Source organism: Adiantum capillus-veneris, chromosome 22, assembly GCF_014529385.1.
Source record: "Adiantum capillus-veneris isolate H3 chromosome 22, ASM1452938v2, whole genome shotgun sequence".
Classification (NCBI taxonomy): domain Eukaryota; kingdom Viridiplantae; phylum Streptophyta; class Polypodiopsida; order Polypodiales; family Pteridaceae; genus Adiantum; species Adiantum capillus-veneris.
The window spans coordinates 27,555,707-27,570,547 of NC_140952.1; the positions used below are offsets into that span (position 1 = coordinate 27,555,707).

Genomic DNA, 14,841 nt, shown 5'->3' on the forward strand with positions numbered 1-14,841 from the left:
TGGTGAGGGAGGGGCAGAAATCCTCTGAAAGAAGTCTGTGAGCTGCGACTGTCTCCCCTCTGTCTGTGTAGCGGTGTGTGGCTGTAGTAGTGTGTCCCGATGGCTCTGTATCTCTAGTAAGAAACGTCCGAGCTGTCTCTGATCTCGAGATTCCATGATCTCTCGGAGAGTGGGCTGTCCTCTGAATAAGGCCTCATACCTGCCTCTGATCTCAATGTATGCTCTACATCTACATACAAAGTGCTCCTCACTCTCCACCTCCTCTTTGCAGGCTCTGCAGATCCGCTCCTCCCTGGGAACACCAGTATGTCTCCCGATCTCAATCTCTAACCTGTGTGAAGCCACTCTCAGCTGACCAATCGCCACCCGTGAGCTATGTGGCATATATGTGTCCATGTAGCGTGGTCTCTGTATGAACCCCCCAGACAATATGGTGAGAAACTGGTCTTTGTAATCTGACATCCTCGTCCCCAAGCCAGGTGCCTCCCAGACTCTCCTAGTGTATAGCTGCCACAGATCCTGTCTCAATACCAAGTTCCTCTCACTGCGAGAGAGGTGAACATATGGTGAGTGGGGGTCGTACTGGAATGGTGGTAGGCTCTCCATGTCAAGACCGTGTCCCTCAAACCATGCTCTGACCTGTGAGTACCATGCTCTCTCATGCCCATTCTCTGATAGCTGTATAGCTGCCTCAAATGCTCTACGGGTAAGTCTGTCAGGAGGTAGCTCTCTCATCCTCTGGATGAAGCAAACTGTCTGGAATAGTGCCTCTACAACCATAGGTGGTGTGGCGAGCTCGGCTCTAATAATGTCATGTGGCACTGTCTTCTTGCTGCGGAGCAAGCGTGAGATCATACATACCTGTGGTCTCTCAAGCTGTGTCCCCTGGTCAGCTGTCAATCCTGGTGCCCATACTGCCGCCGAGTACATCAAGGCCGGGGTGACTAAGGTGTCGAAAAGCCACCCCTTCGTGCGGGGCTCCTGAAAGTGTGCCTGGTGGCATCTCCGCTCTAGCATGGCCAGAGCTGCATATCCTCGGATGAGCCTGTCAACAGCAGCCTGCCTCATAGTGAAGGGTCCTGGTAGGCTGGTGAATGTGATGCCAAGGTAGACATAGGAGGTGACTACATCAACCTGTCCTCCTGCTGCTGTGAAGGTGGCGGCGGTCCTCACTGCACTGGATGTGTGAAAGATCATAACCTTGGTTTTGCCAAGGTTCACAGTCAACCCCCTGTGTGTGCTGAATTCGTCCAAGGCCTCAAGATGGCGTTGCAAGCCCTCGGGTGACTCTGAAATCAACACAATATCATCAGCATATAACATGATGTGGACCGGAGTACCTTCCAAGTCGCTCCCCTCTCCCCCTGCTCGCAGTATGTAGTCGGAGATCTCGTCGATGTAGAGCCCAAAGAGAGAGAGAGAGAGAGAGAGAGAGAGAGAGAGAGAGAGAGAGAGAGAGAGAGAGAGAGAGAGAGAGAAATGAAATGAAATGAAATGTTATATTAACGTCTTCAAAAGGCCAAAATGACCTATGAGACCAATCAGTTACAAAATAGTGAATCTAATACCATGTCTGGGTACAAAAGAACTAGAAGTGGAACAAAATACTACTACTACTACTACAATCTAAAACTACGTGGGTGTAGCAGCTGATACAATAGGTACCCGGTAAACTGGATGTAACAGTGTGAGAAACAAAGATGGAAGAAATGGTGAGGATCCATCCTCATCTGCACTCTGGATGTCGAGAGAGTATGGCTCGAATCTTCTGTTGTAGTCTCCGTCGATGCTGTGTAGCTCCTCTCCTCAGTCGCGGTCGTCTGTATCTCTGTAGCTCCAATGCTCGGTCGATGAGAGTGCCAGTAGTGGTCGAATGAGTGTGGGACGAGCTCTGCAGTGGTGGCTGCTCCTCTGGCTGTCCCATATCTAGTGAAAAGAAATCTGTAATGTGTCTCTGGGACTGCCTCTCTCTAGCTCTCCCCAGTAAAGTGTCTCTATACCTGTGTAACTCAAGTAGATATAGTCCAAGACATCTCTGATCCTCATAACTCATGACCCTAGATAGAGGACCAAAACCCTCTCTGAATAAGCAGTGGAAACGCCCCCGTATCTCATAGAACACTGTGCAATGACATATGTAGTGCAACTCTGTCTCTGGCTCTCTCTGGCATAATCGGCATATCCTGCTGTCTGCTGGTATCCCTCTGAATCTACCGGTCTCAATCTCGAGCTGATGTGAGGATGTGCGTATCTGACCAATGGCACAACGCAAACCATGAGACATATGTGTGTCCATGTAGCTGGGTCGAATCACAAACCCATCTCCTGTGAGGTGGAGAAGATGCTCTCTATAGAAAGCCATCTTTGTGCTCAACTCCTGAGGCGGCTCTATCCATGTCCTCCTAGTGTCGAGCTGGATCAGGTCCTGACGAATGAGTCTAGTGATCTCCACCCGTGTAAGAGACAGCGAGGGTGCCTGAAGAGAATACTGGAAAGGGGGCAACCTGTCCATGGTGAAGCCATGCGTCTGAAACCATGAAGTCATCTGTGCATACCAGCATGAAGTGTCCCCCTATAGAGCTAACTGTCTGGAAGACTCAAGGGCCAATCTAGCATATCTGTCTCTAGTAGTATCCCATAGGCTGTGCACAAAGGACACTGATCTGGTAAGCGCCTCAATCTCCATGGGGGGGGCAGCTAGCTCTGCTCGAATGATCGCGTGAGGTACGGAGGCCTTGGCTCTAATCAATCGGGAGATCATAGATACCAAGGGCCTCTCCATACCTCTCCAACCATCCTGGCCTACAGAAGGTCCCCATACCTGTACCCCATACATCATAGCTGAGGCTACTAAAGTATCAAAGAGCCATAACTTTGTCCGAGGTTCCTGGAACTGAACCTGCGAACACATCCTCTCCAAGCCTCCCAAGGCCGCATAAGCTCTGGTCAGTCTAGTCTTTGCTGCTCTCCCCAAAGAAAACCTCGGCCCAGTGAAGACTATCCCAAGGTAAGTGTATGCATCTGTATACTCCACAATCTCTTGACCATACGTGAAGGTCGGTGCCGATCTCCTGATCCACTGCGGTGTGGTGTTAAACACCATGACCTTGGTTTTACCAAGGTTTACAGACAATCCACTATCCTCTGCAAAACTGTGTAATGCATCCAACTGTCGCTGCATACCCTCTGGTGAGTCAGAGATCAAGACAATATCATCAGCATATAACAACAATGGGATCCACGTCCCTGCCAGCTGGGCACCTCTATCACCCTCTCTGTCAATGTAATCAGACACCTCATCAACATACATACCAAATAGAGTAGGAGACAATGGGCAACCCTGTTTCACCCCGATAGTGGAGTGAACTAAGTCAGAGAGAGAGAGAGAGAGAGAGAGAGAGAGAGAGAGAGAGAGAGAGCTGCTTGGCACCTCTGCTCTGCGCGCCCTCTGTGCCAGTGGACCTTCCCTGCTCAGCAGCCCGCCAGAGAGCCCTTCACCCTCGCGCTCAGCAGTCCCCGCCAGAGAGAGAGAGAGAGAGAGAGAGAGAGAGAGAGAGAGAGAGAGAGAGAGAGAGAGAGAGAGAGAGAGAGAGAGAGAGAGAGAGAGAGAGAGAGAGAGAGAGAGAGAGAGAGAGAGAGAGAGAGAGAGAGAGAGAGAGAGAGAGAGAGAGAGAGAGAGAGAGAGAGAGAGAGAGAGAGAGAGAGAGAGAGAGAGAGAGAGAGAGAGAGAGAGAGAGAGAGAGAGAGAGAGAGAGAGAGAGAGAGAGAGAGAGAGAGAGAGAGAGAGAGAGAGAGAGAGAGAGAGAGAAAGAAAGAAAGAAAGAAAGATTTTTAACATCTATGTCAGGCCGAAATCGGCCTATGAGACAAATCAAATGTACATGGTGTGTATGTCATCCGTCTATCGGAAAGACAAATGAAACAAAACTGATACAAAACTGAACTGAGTGTAGGTAGTGGGGTATCTGAGGAGGGATGGAGCTCTATCTCTAGGGGTATATGCATGTCTATATGCTCAAGGTAGTACAATCATGAGAATGCATCAAGCTATCTAGCTCCATCCTGTACTAATGGGCGGATGTAAGATGTGGTACATGGGCGGGTCTGGTGCCAAGGCTGCCCGGATGAAAGCTGTCGGGTCGGCCCTCATCCGGGCCACTCGCTCCTCAGTGGCACGGTGCTCCCGGGCTCGGATCTCCTCGATCTGTCGGTGCCGGCGTCTTGATGATGGGGGAAGACATGGTTGTCTTCGTAACTACCCTCTCTTCATATTGTGAAGAAGAGGGGACAAGGGGAAGAGAGGGAGTACTTGTGTGTATGCGTGTATGTGTGTAGTGTGTGTGTGGGTATGTATCCGTGTGTGAGAGATTGGGGGCAGCGGGCCTGGTGCACTTGGTAATGCTGCCACAGTGAGGCAGCAGCAAGTGCTACAGCCTTGGCAGCGTGCAATCGCAACAGGTCAGCCACAACGGGTTCAACAGCAGCAGCAGTGGCGCGCGCAGGGGGCAGCAGCAGTGGCGCGCGCTGGGAGGAACAGCAGTGGCGCGCGCGCGAGAGAGAGAAATGAAATGAAATGAAATGTTATATTAACGTCTTCAAAAGGCCAAAATGACCTATGAGACCAATCAGTTACAAAATAGTGAATCTAATACCATGTCTGGGTACAAAAGAACTAGAAAAGAACTAGAAGTGGAATAAAATACTACTACTACTACTACAATCTAAAACTACGTGGGTGTAGCAGCTGATACAATAGGTACCCGGTAAACTGGATGTAACAGTGTGTGAAACAAAGATGGAAGAAATGGTGAGGATCCATCCTCATCTGCACTCTGGATGTCGAGAGAGTATGGCTCGAATCTTCTGTTGTAGTCTCCGTCGATGCTGTGTAGCTCCTCTCCTCAGTCGCGGTCGTCTGTATCTCTGTAGCTCCAATGCTCGGTCGATGAGAGTGCCAGTAGTGGTCGAATGAGTGTGGGACGAGCTCTGCAGTGGTGGCTGTTCCTCTGGCTGTCCCATATCTAGTGAAAAGAAATCTGTAATGTGTCTCTGGGACTGCCTCTCTCTAGCTCTCCCCAGTAAAGTGTCTCTATACCTGTGTAACTCAAGTAGATATAGTCCAAGACATCTCTGATCCTCATAACTCATGACCCTAGATAGAGGACCAAAACCCTCTCTGAATAAGCAGTGGAAACGCCCCCGTATCTCATAGAACACTGAGCAATGACATATGTAGTGCAACTCTGTCTCTGGCTCTCTCTGGCATAATCGGCATATCCTGCTGTCTGCTGGTATCCCTCTGAATCTACCAGTCTCAATCTCGAGCTGATGTGAGGATGTGCGTATCTGACCAATGGCACAACGCAAACCATGAGACATATGTGTGTCCATGTAGCTGGGTCGAATCACAAACCCATCTCCTGTGAGGTGGAGAAGATGCTCTCTATAGAAAGCCATCTTCGTGCTCAACTCCTGAGGCGGCTCTATCCATGTCCTCCTGGTGTCGAGCTGGATCAGGTCCTGACGAATGAGTCTAGTGATCTCCACCCGTGTAAGAGACAGCGAGGGTGCCTGAAGAGAATACTGGAAAGGGGGCAACCTGTCCATGGTGAAGCCATGCGTCTGAAACCATGAAGTCATCTGTGTATACCAGCATGAAGTGTCCCCCTGTAGAGCTAACTGTCTGGAAGACTCAAGGGCCAGTCTAGCATATCTGTCTCTAGTAGTATCCCATAGGCTGTGCACAAAGGACACTGATCTGGTAAGCGCCTCAATCTCCATGGGGGGGGCAGCTAGCTCTGCTCGAATGATCGCGTGAGGTACGGAGGCCTTGGCTCTAATCAATCGGGAGATCATAGATACCAAGGGCCTCTCCATACGTCTCCAACCATCCTGGCCTACAGAAGGTCCCCAAACCTGTACCCCATACATCATAGCTGAGGCTACTAAACTATCAAAGAGCCATAACTTTGTCCGAGAGAGAGAGAGAGAGAGAGAGAGAGAGAGAGAGAGAGAGAGAGAGAGAGAGAGAGAGAGAGAGAGAGAGAGAGAGAGAAATGAAATGAAATGTTATATTAACGTCTTCAAAAGGCCAAAATGACCTATGAGACCAATCAGTTACAAAATAGTGAATCTAATACCATGTCTGGGTACAAAAGAACTAGAAAAGAACTAGAAGTGGAACAAAATACTACTACTACTACTACAATCTAAAACTACGTGGGTGTAGCAGCTGATACAATAGGTACCCGGTAAACTGGATGTAACAGTGTGTGAAACAAAGATGGAAGAAATGGTGAGGATCCATCCTCATCTGCACTCTGGATGTCGAGAGAGTATGGCTCGAATCTTCTGTTGTAGTCTCCGTCGATGCTGTGTAGCTCCTCTCCTCAGTCGCGGTCGTCTGTATCTCTGTAGCTCCAATGCTCGGTCGATGAGAGTGCCAGTAGTGGTCGAATGAGTGTGGGACGAGCTCTGCAGTGGTGGCTGCTCCTCTGGCTGTCCCATATCTAGTGAAAAGAAATCTGTAATGTGTCTCTGGGACTGCCTCTCTCTAGCTCTCCCCAGTAAAGTGTCTCTATACCTGTGTAACTCAAGTAGATATAGTCCAAGACATCTCTGATCCTCATAACTCATGACCCTAGATAGAGGACCAAAACCCTCTCTGAATAAGCAGTGGAAACGCCCCCGTATCTCAGAGAGAGAGAGAGAGAGAAATGAATTGATATATTAACGTCTTCGAAAGGCCAAAATGACCTATGAGACCAATCCGGTACAAATTGTTGAATCTGATACCATGTCTGGGTACAAAAGAGAGATGCTAAAACAAATCTAGAAGTGCTACTAGCTGGAGCTGTGTGGGGTATGCGTAATCACTGATACAATGGGTACCCAATATGAGAGAGAGAGAGAGAGAGAGAGAGAGAGAGAGAGAGAGAGAGAGAGAGAGAGAGAGTGAGTATTAACGTCCACTGGAGGCCGAAGTCGGCCTATGGGACAAATCAAAATACATCCATCTTCTATAGGGTCTAGTTCATCGGATAGGAAAAAGAAACAAAATGTATAGTAGCTTAGAGCTCCATGGTCATGAGCTTACTGTTGTACAGGGGTACTTCCACGCTTTTATGACTCATAAAAGCTCTTTTTACGAAAGAAAGGGGGTAATAATCCATGAGTCTTTATCATAGATAAATAGGGGAGATATACACCAAGTTCTTCTCTTGGGGTGTGGGAGTCTTAAATTCCCTAATGAGTTCCTTTCCTCCTCTGTATACTGCCCATTTGCCTTCTTTCCTTGCTTCACGTACTTTGGCTAATTCATTGGCTCTCTCTTTAAGCTACAAAGGGGTGAGCTCATCTGAAATCCACACTTTAGTCCCTTGAAGAGACCTAGCCTGTTTCATGACTTTTATTTTCTCCTCCATAGTATCATAAGATGCAACTGCTTGTTTGACTTTTACTGCGATGTAAACCGGGTCTCCGAGGTCGACAAAAGGGACTGCTTTCTGCAATTTCAGTTTCCATATGGTAGTATCTAACATGTATTCGTCTTCCTCTTCTATGACAGCTTGTGTTCAGTTATCTGGCATCCCTCCAATCCTTATCTACTTCTTATTTTCCTGTATCTGCTCTTTTTCCTTCATTTCTGCAATGACTTTGTGGACTAATTGGTTTGTTACCTGTTGTTGGACTGGGTTGGTACCTGCTTTGGGTATTTTCCTCTTTGGTAGTGTGCTCCTGGCTGGTTTGTAATTGTGCTTCTAGTTGCATAATCTTCTCATCTTTGACGGCGATGTTTACTTTGAAAAGAGCAAGCTCGTCCTGCACTTTCTGAAGTTCTTGGAGCAGGTAGTTCTCCCAATGTGAAGGTGCTGATAGGGGTTGTAGAACCGGTGGACTTCCCGTCTTCACAGCAGCTGAAAAAGTCTTTCTCTCCATATCGTTGGATTAGGGTTTTGGACTGTGGGTCAAGCTGAAAGCAGCCCCCATAAGGTGCCCACAAGCCTTATGAGGGTTCAGCACAGGGGTGCTGCTGGGCTGAAGCGCGAGGGCGCTGCTGGACTGTTGCTGCAGAGGGGCTGAAGCGCTCTGGACTGTGGCTGCAGAGGGGCTGAAGCGCGCTGGACTTTAGTGTGCGCGAGAGAGAAGTGAAATGATATATTAACGTCTTCAAAAGGCCAAAATGACCTATGAGACCAAGTTGTTACAACATAGTGAATCTGATACCATGTCCGGAATCAAAAAGAACTGAAACAAAATACAACTATTACAAACTGGGACTGTATGGATGTGCCAGCTAATACAAGGTGCCCAGTACATTGTGTAGTCGCATGAGAGAAGGGGGGGGGGGGGGGGAGAGAGAGAGAGAGAGAGAGAGAGAGAGAGAGAGAGAGAGAATTATCGTCCACGGAGGTCATATATGACCCATGGGACCAGAAACAAACATTACAACGGTTGTGTCTTAAGCAGAGGATGATGATACATATCAATTAAGGAGTGAGGGTCCATTGGGAAGGTGAAAAGAAAAGGGGGAAGACAAAAATCCAAGGGGGGTCAAGTGTGGGGAGAGCTGATTTTGGGATTTCAAAACTCCTGGATGATAGCTCTTCCCCAAATGTTCTTTGTTGCGCCGGTTACAACGTTAGGGTTTCGTGTATGCGGTAATGACTCGAGGCTACTGCAGGGCTGAGCAGCAGCGGCAGGCGTGTACTAGAGCGGACTTGGGCTAATGAGCAGCAACAAGCTTGATGCCGACTTGGGCTCGAGGCCATTGCTGATGCCGACTTGGGCTAGAGATTGAGAACGTGCGCGACTTGGGCTGCAGAGCTTGCCGACTTGGGGGAGAGGGTCATGAACTGACCTGGATTTTGTCCTTCATTACGTGCGTCGCTGCTGCCACACAGCTGCGCAACGTCACCTGATACCTTTCAAATGTGTCACGCGCTGCCCTAGACAGCTTGTGCACGTTGTCTGCCGCAACGGCACATCCTGATTGCACTCAACGTGCTGACGAGACCTGCTAATGGGAACTGCTGATGGGCCCCTGCACTTGCACCTTGACGCTGACAACCAACACCACTACGCCTACGGTTTGCCTACGCTCTGCTAAGATACCACCTGCTCTAATTGCTGGCTATATTTTCACTTCAACAAGCTGCCCCATATTCTTGCTTCTCATGAATGTTGTCATTTATCACTGCACAACACCTGCAGCATGGTGGCTCCAACTCAGTAAAAGCTTGACAGCCTTACATCCTTATCGGGTGACACACAATTCAAGACAAAGCCCCTACATTTTGGCACTTTCCAAGTCATTTTTCCAAGGTTTTCTCTATCTGTTTTAACTATGGTGGTCGCTTAAGGTTTACACCTCTCCTCTTCTGTCACATTTCCGCTTCCGGAGGTGCCGCCTATCATCCATCAACATGAAGCCCGTCAGGATCGCTATCTCTGCCTGATGAAGGTTGCTTGCGCAATCTCGCCTCCCACACCAGCCATCCTCCTGGTGCTGCAGACTCCGTGGCAGTTGTTCGGACGTCTCTCCCCTTGTTGGTCCAATTGCTTCATCGGTGCCTTGCTTGTTTCGGGTTTGTTTTCTTTTTGCTCTTTTTTTCTGTTTCTTTCTTTTGTCTTCTTTCCTCGTTTCCTGGTTGTTCTTGATTGTAGCTTTCATTGTGTGCGCGTGCGAGTTCTCTCTTTCAGTTATGTTGTTATTAAAGTGCTAAAAGCTTGTTCAGTCTATTCTTTTTATTGGCACGTGGTGTCCATCTTGTGTCAGTGGTATCAGAGCATTAGGTGTGTGCTTTTCTGAAAGCATACCAGTCCTACAAAAGAGCAGACAGAGCAAACTAGAGACTACTGGAAGAATAAACGGGAACAAGTGTTAAGATATAGGTGTGTGCTTATAGATCTATCTCAACACGGGGCCAATGGTAAAGGGGCCCAAAAGGGAGATGGTCTATCAAAGAGCAAGGCTAACCAATGGAGCATAAGACCTTAGGGTTAGCTTCATTGAAGACCTCCAATAAATGTATGTAAAAAGTCCTTTGACCTTAAGTAAGCTAGGGCTGAGCTTGAGGTGGGAACCCGGCCCAAGCTCGAGGTGCTTGTCGTGCTTGAGGTGTTTGTCATGCTTGAGGTTCTTGATTAAGATGCTTGAGGTGCTTGACTGGCTCCATGCTTGAGGTGCTTGACTTGCTGCATGATTAAGGTACTTGAGGTGCCTTGAGAAGCTTGCCTGAGATGCTTGTGGGAACACCCCCTAGTTCAAGTGCTTTGTCATGCTTGATGAGTAAGGTGCTTGATCACCTAAAGTCAAAATCATTCCTACAAGAGGGGGGGCGACTCCTTTTCCTAGGAGCTAGAGAGAGAACACCCACTCACACACACAAGGGAAGCCCCAACTTGAAGAGGCAGCAAGGACACATGTCAGGCCCCTACCCATGTTACCTTCATGTGTTGCTTGAAGCCTATTGGCTAAGCTTCAAAGGGGTCCAATGATAAATTACTTGAATTATCTAATTGATTTTTCATTTATCAAGTCCTCTCTCTCAAAGGGGAAAGGGGGACACTTGTCCCAAGGCTACCCATGTTGCTTGTAATGGCTCCTGCTTGTGATTGGCTAGGCCTGGAGGGGTCCAATGAGCTTCAAGCATGAGCTACAAGGGGGGGTCGACCCAAGCTAGCTAGGGCCTTGCTTGAGGGGTATACTCACCCACACACACTCACAATCACTCTCATGGTGTGCTATGCAAAGTGCAAGAGCTCCCTCTCCAAGCAAGTAGAGGTTGAGAGCCTACACCAACACTCTTGGCTATGGAGTGCAAATCCAACCAAGAGCCATGCTTCAATGCTTAAGCTTGCCATCTCCTTCATCTTCATTACTATGCTATTATGTATGCTAGCAACAAGAGTATGATAAGTGAGGAACTAATTCTTTCTCCTATGAAATGTTTCTTCTTCCTCTTCCCTACCCTCATTCCCTGCTAGCTCTCTCCACCTTCGAAGGTGTTTGAGGTCTTGGGACTGAGGCTTGGGATAGTTAAAGCTTTCTTCAAGTTTATGTTATGTTTGTGGTGCATGAAGCCTTCCATCTTCATGGCATCACCTAGGTCACAAGGAACACAAAGACTGTATTGTAACAAGTCTCTCTTTATGGGAGAAATCATAATACAAATGCCTATTGGAGGGGGGACCGGCTCCATATAAATCCGGTCCTCAATTGTTGTCATGTTCTCTAAACTCTCTCTCTTGCAAAAGTATTGTCTATGCCAAGTTAACTAATTGCTATGATTATGTTGCTATCTTCAATTATGTCTACCCGCTATGCTCACAAAATCATTTCTTGAAAGTACTCTCATTAAATTCCGCTATTCTCAAATTGAATAGGCAAATTCCATTACAGAACTATCCAATGGTGGAGTTCAATCGCGGCACAACCGCATGCTCGATGGACCTTGCAAGCTTTCAAGACAGTTTTGCACGTAGTTACATGACTTCTATGTTTGAAGTCCGGATTTTGGCAGAGTGGGGCAACTTCAAAATGCTTGTCATAGAAACCCTATCAGATTATAACTTGGAATTTCTCGACATCTCTCAGTAGGTGTCTCTTCTCGAGTTGATAACCTTGGAGGTCCGGTGTGATTGCTATGTCTTGGGACTATCATCACCTCCAAAGGAACACTGTCTGTCCAAGAGCTAATGGACCATGTTGTGGTCGGCTACGACCTTATGGAAGGAACCTAACCCTAATTTTTGGTACAGGTTTTAGGATGGAAAGTTAGTTGACTTTTCGAGCTCGGTTGATGTCGAGATTGCTTTTTAAGTTTGAGTTTTGTTTGGTGATCCTGTTTGACATTTGTGAAGTTGTCCGTTTTGAACTTGTCTTGGTGTTGATTTGAATTGTATGACTCTAATTTAATACTGTTTTCAATGCTTCGTAATTTTTACTCCCGGGTGGAGTAGTGAGAAATGATGTTTGAGAATGCTTGTTCAATGCTCGTAATTTTTACACGCTGATTGCTTTTTGGGCTAGATGTTTTTGTACCAGATGCTTTTGAGTTTAAGGCTTTTCATGTAGACTGCTTTTGGGCCTAGGGCCTTTAAATATGAGGCTAGGGCTCATTCTCTGGCACTCTTCTGGGAGAAGGTGCAGAGCATGGAGTACCGGCTTGTATTGTGTTGATGCAATATAAAGGAATACCGAAAGGGGCGCCAAGGTTTGCGGCCAATACTTGCGGTGGTGGAATTCTGTCACTCCGTGTCACGTGTGCTCTCTCTCTCTCTCTCTCTCTTTCAGTTCCGTTGTTATTGTACTGCTAAAAGTCTGTTCAGTCTGTTCTTTTCTATTGGTACGTGCGTCGTGGTGCCCGTCTTGTCACACACACAAAGAATTGTGTTGGATTGATGATGTGGGAGCTGTACGATGGCCCCAAAGTCTGGCGCCCCTTTCGGTATTTATTGTTATATTATATCTTGAGCAAAGTACAAAGTCCGAGGGTCCTATTTGCTCAATGCTCCTAGGCGAAACTGACAGAAGAGAGACACCCTTGATACATATCTATAGGCCCATGGCCTCTCAAAAGCAGTACATGAAAATCTTGGAGTTCCAAAAGCTTTCTGGCCCAAAAGTTGGCGTTCCAAACTGCTAGCGCAATTCACAGGATTCCATACATTGTCACGTCAGCAATCAATGCAAAACGCGGCTTGTCTGTACAACGATTGCCACATCAACATTTTTGCGATCTCTCTCTCTTTTATTTTCCCTATTTGTCCCCAAGGGTCCTATCAGACGGGTACTTCTCTGATTTGCGCTACTGATGTGGCAGGTGTACAGATTTTCGTGAAATGCGTTGGCTGATTTCAGCGGCAGAGTTTGAAGCTTTTCATTGTAACTGCTTTTAGAGGCCAAGGGCCTTCAAATATGTGCCATGGGCTCATTGTTTTGCACGCTTCAGTGTGAAGGTGCAAAGGATGGAGTACCGGCGATGTGCTGAGTTCAAGCAACATAAAGAAATATCGAAAGGGGCGCCAAGGGTTGGGGCCAGCGTTCTCTCGGGGTGGAACTCCACCACTCCCCGTCTCGTGTGTCGTGCACTCTCTATCTGTTTCAGTTCTTTTGAAGTACTTAAAGTTGTTTAGTCTGTTCGTTTTTGTTGGCATGTGGTGCCCGTCCCCGTGACGAGGAAGCTTTGCCACTGGTTTTCCTTACATTTGTCTTTCGCTCGCAAAGCCCTTTGGTGAATTAGGTACTTTTGTGACGGCTTGGCTCACTACATCCTGCATGACTCTTCACTTTGGAGTCATGGCACGTTTGCGGCGTAGCGCGCCTAGTGTGCAACTTTTTGTGGAGTGGTTTGGATGGTTCCACTAACCCGTGACCTTGACTCCATTGGGACACAATCATATTGCCTAGAGAGGAGGGAGGCTTGGGGTTTTTTGATCCCGAGGTGCAAAGCAAGGCATTGCTTGCCAAGCTCATAGTACGTGGATTGTTTCTTGGTGTTGAGCTTTGGAAACAATCTCTATACCATGTTTCGTTACGTGCCTCTCCTCGTTTTGGGTCTATTGGTAGTGCTGAAGCTTGGCGCGCGACCATCATATACATCTTTATATATGCTCCTTTGGATATTTCTCATTGGTCATCCTTTATGTGCTGCTTTGGAATGCATATGTGACAGATTCAAAAGGGCGTCAGCTAGGAGAAAGGACACACATTGATGTAGCTAGATGGGATGATGGTCTTTGCGTCGTTGGTCAGATGCTTCTCTTGTTGGTGCATAGGTCATTGGTGCTACCTATGGGATTTATAGAGGGGTTGCTACCCTATGAGAGAGATTGATGAGGCTACTGGTGTGGACTTGCATGGCTACATTGGGAGAAAAACTGTTCTACCTTCTTATCAAGGTTGGTGGTTGTATTTTGACCCCAACACTCGATTCATGTGCACGAGGGGACTCTTGTGTTTGGCATTTCTTGGATTGGCCATCATGGCTATCACACCAAATCGGGGTTTCAGGGTGAGTTACCTCTTAATGAGTAGCTAGATGCTCATTGGCACCCTGGTAGAGCAGTGGGCTCTTTAGAGAGGCGCTCTTGTGTTGACCTTGTTTTCACTACAATGGAGGTACCGCTTTAGAGACTTTGGAGATAGCAAGGAAGGCCCCCCGTTTGAGTTGGATTGGGATCCTGACGAGTGGGAGTGGCCTTCTTTGAAGGCTGATGGGGCTCCTCTTTCATTTTTCAAGAACACGATCTCTTTGGGAGGAATCTTATCGTGTGGACAGGACACCGACCTCACTGGCCAAGTAAATCAGAGGTATGCCAAGATCAGGGCATCTTCCCCGCTTTCCAACGAGAGTTTTGGCCATGCATATAGACTCTCAAGATCAACTGTACAATATGTTATTTCATCGTTATGATAGCGCATGCATGCTTGCTTGTTGGCACTTGGGCTGCGGTCACTGGCCATGATCCAACGTGTCAGAGCTGTGCTTTACAACTCAAGTCGATGAGGCATTGCTTGTGGGTTTGCCCATATGCAGAGCTTTTGTGGAGGGCAGTTTGTTGTTTGTTGTTTGTTGATCAGAGTGGGCATACGTGCTGGGTTCGTGACTCAAGGGGCAGCTGCATGGCTTTTGCAAATTCCTGTGTTACACACCTTTTGCTAGGGCTTGCTGATAGATCCGGTCTTCATGCTTACTTCATTAGGATATAGACCGAACACTCTAGGAATGATTCTAGGTATAGGTTATCAGTTGAACCTTTACCAGTGGGATACAAATTTTACTACAATCTATAGCGAGATCGTTAGTCCGTGTCAGTTAGGACCGTGGTCACATC

At 47.6% G+C, this 14,841-nt stretch overlaps 1 protein-coding gene across 2 annotated transcripts in view; it reads left to right on the plus strand.

Moving 5' to 3' along the window:
• The window catches only part of SKB1 (SHK1 binding protein 1), a 128,211-nt gene that overhangs the window by 98,673 nt on the left and 14,697 nt on the right, over nt 1-14,841 (plus strand). The gene's annotated exons all lie outside the window — the stretch shown is intronic.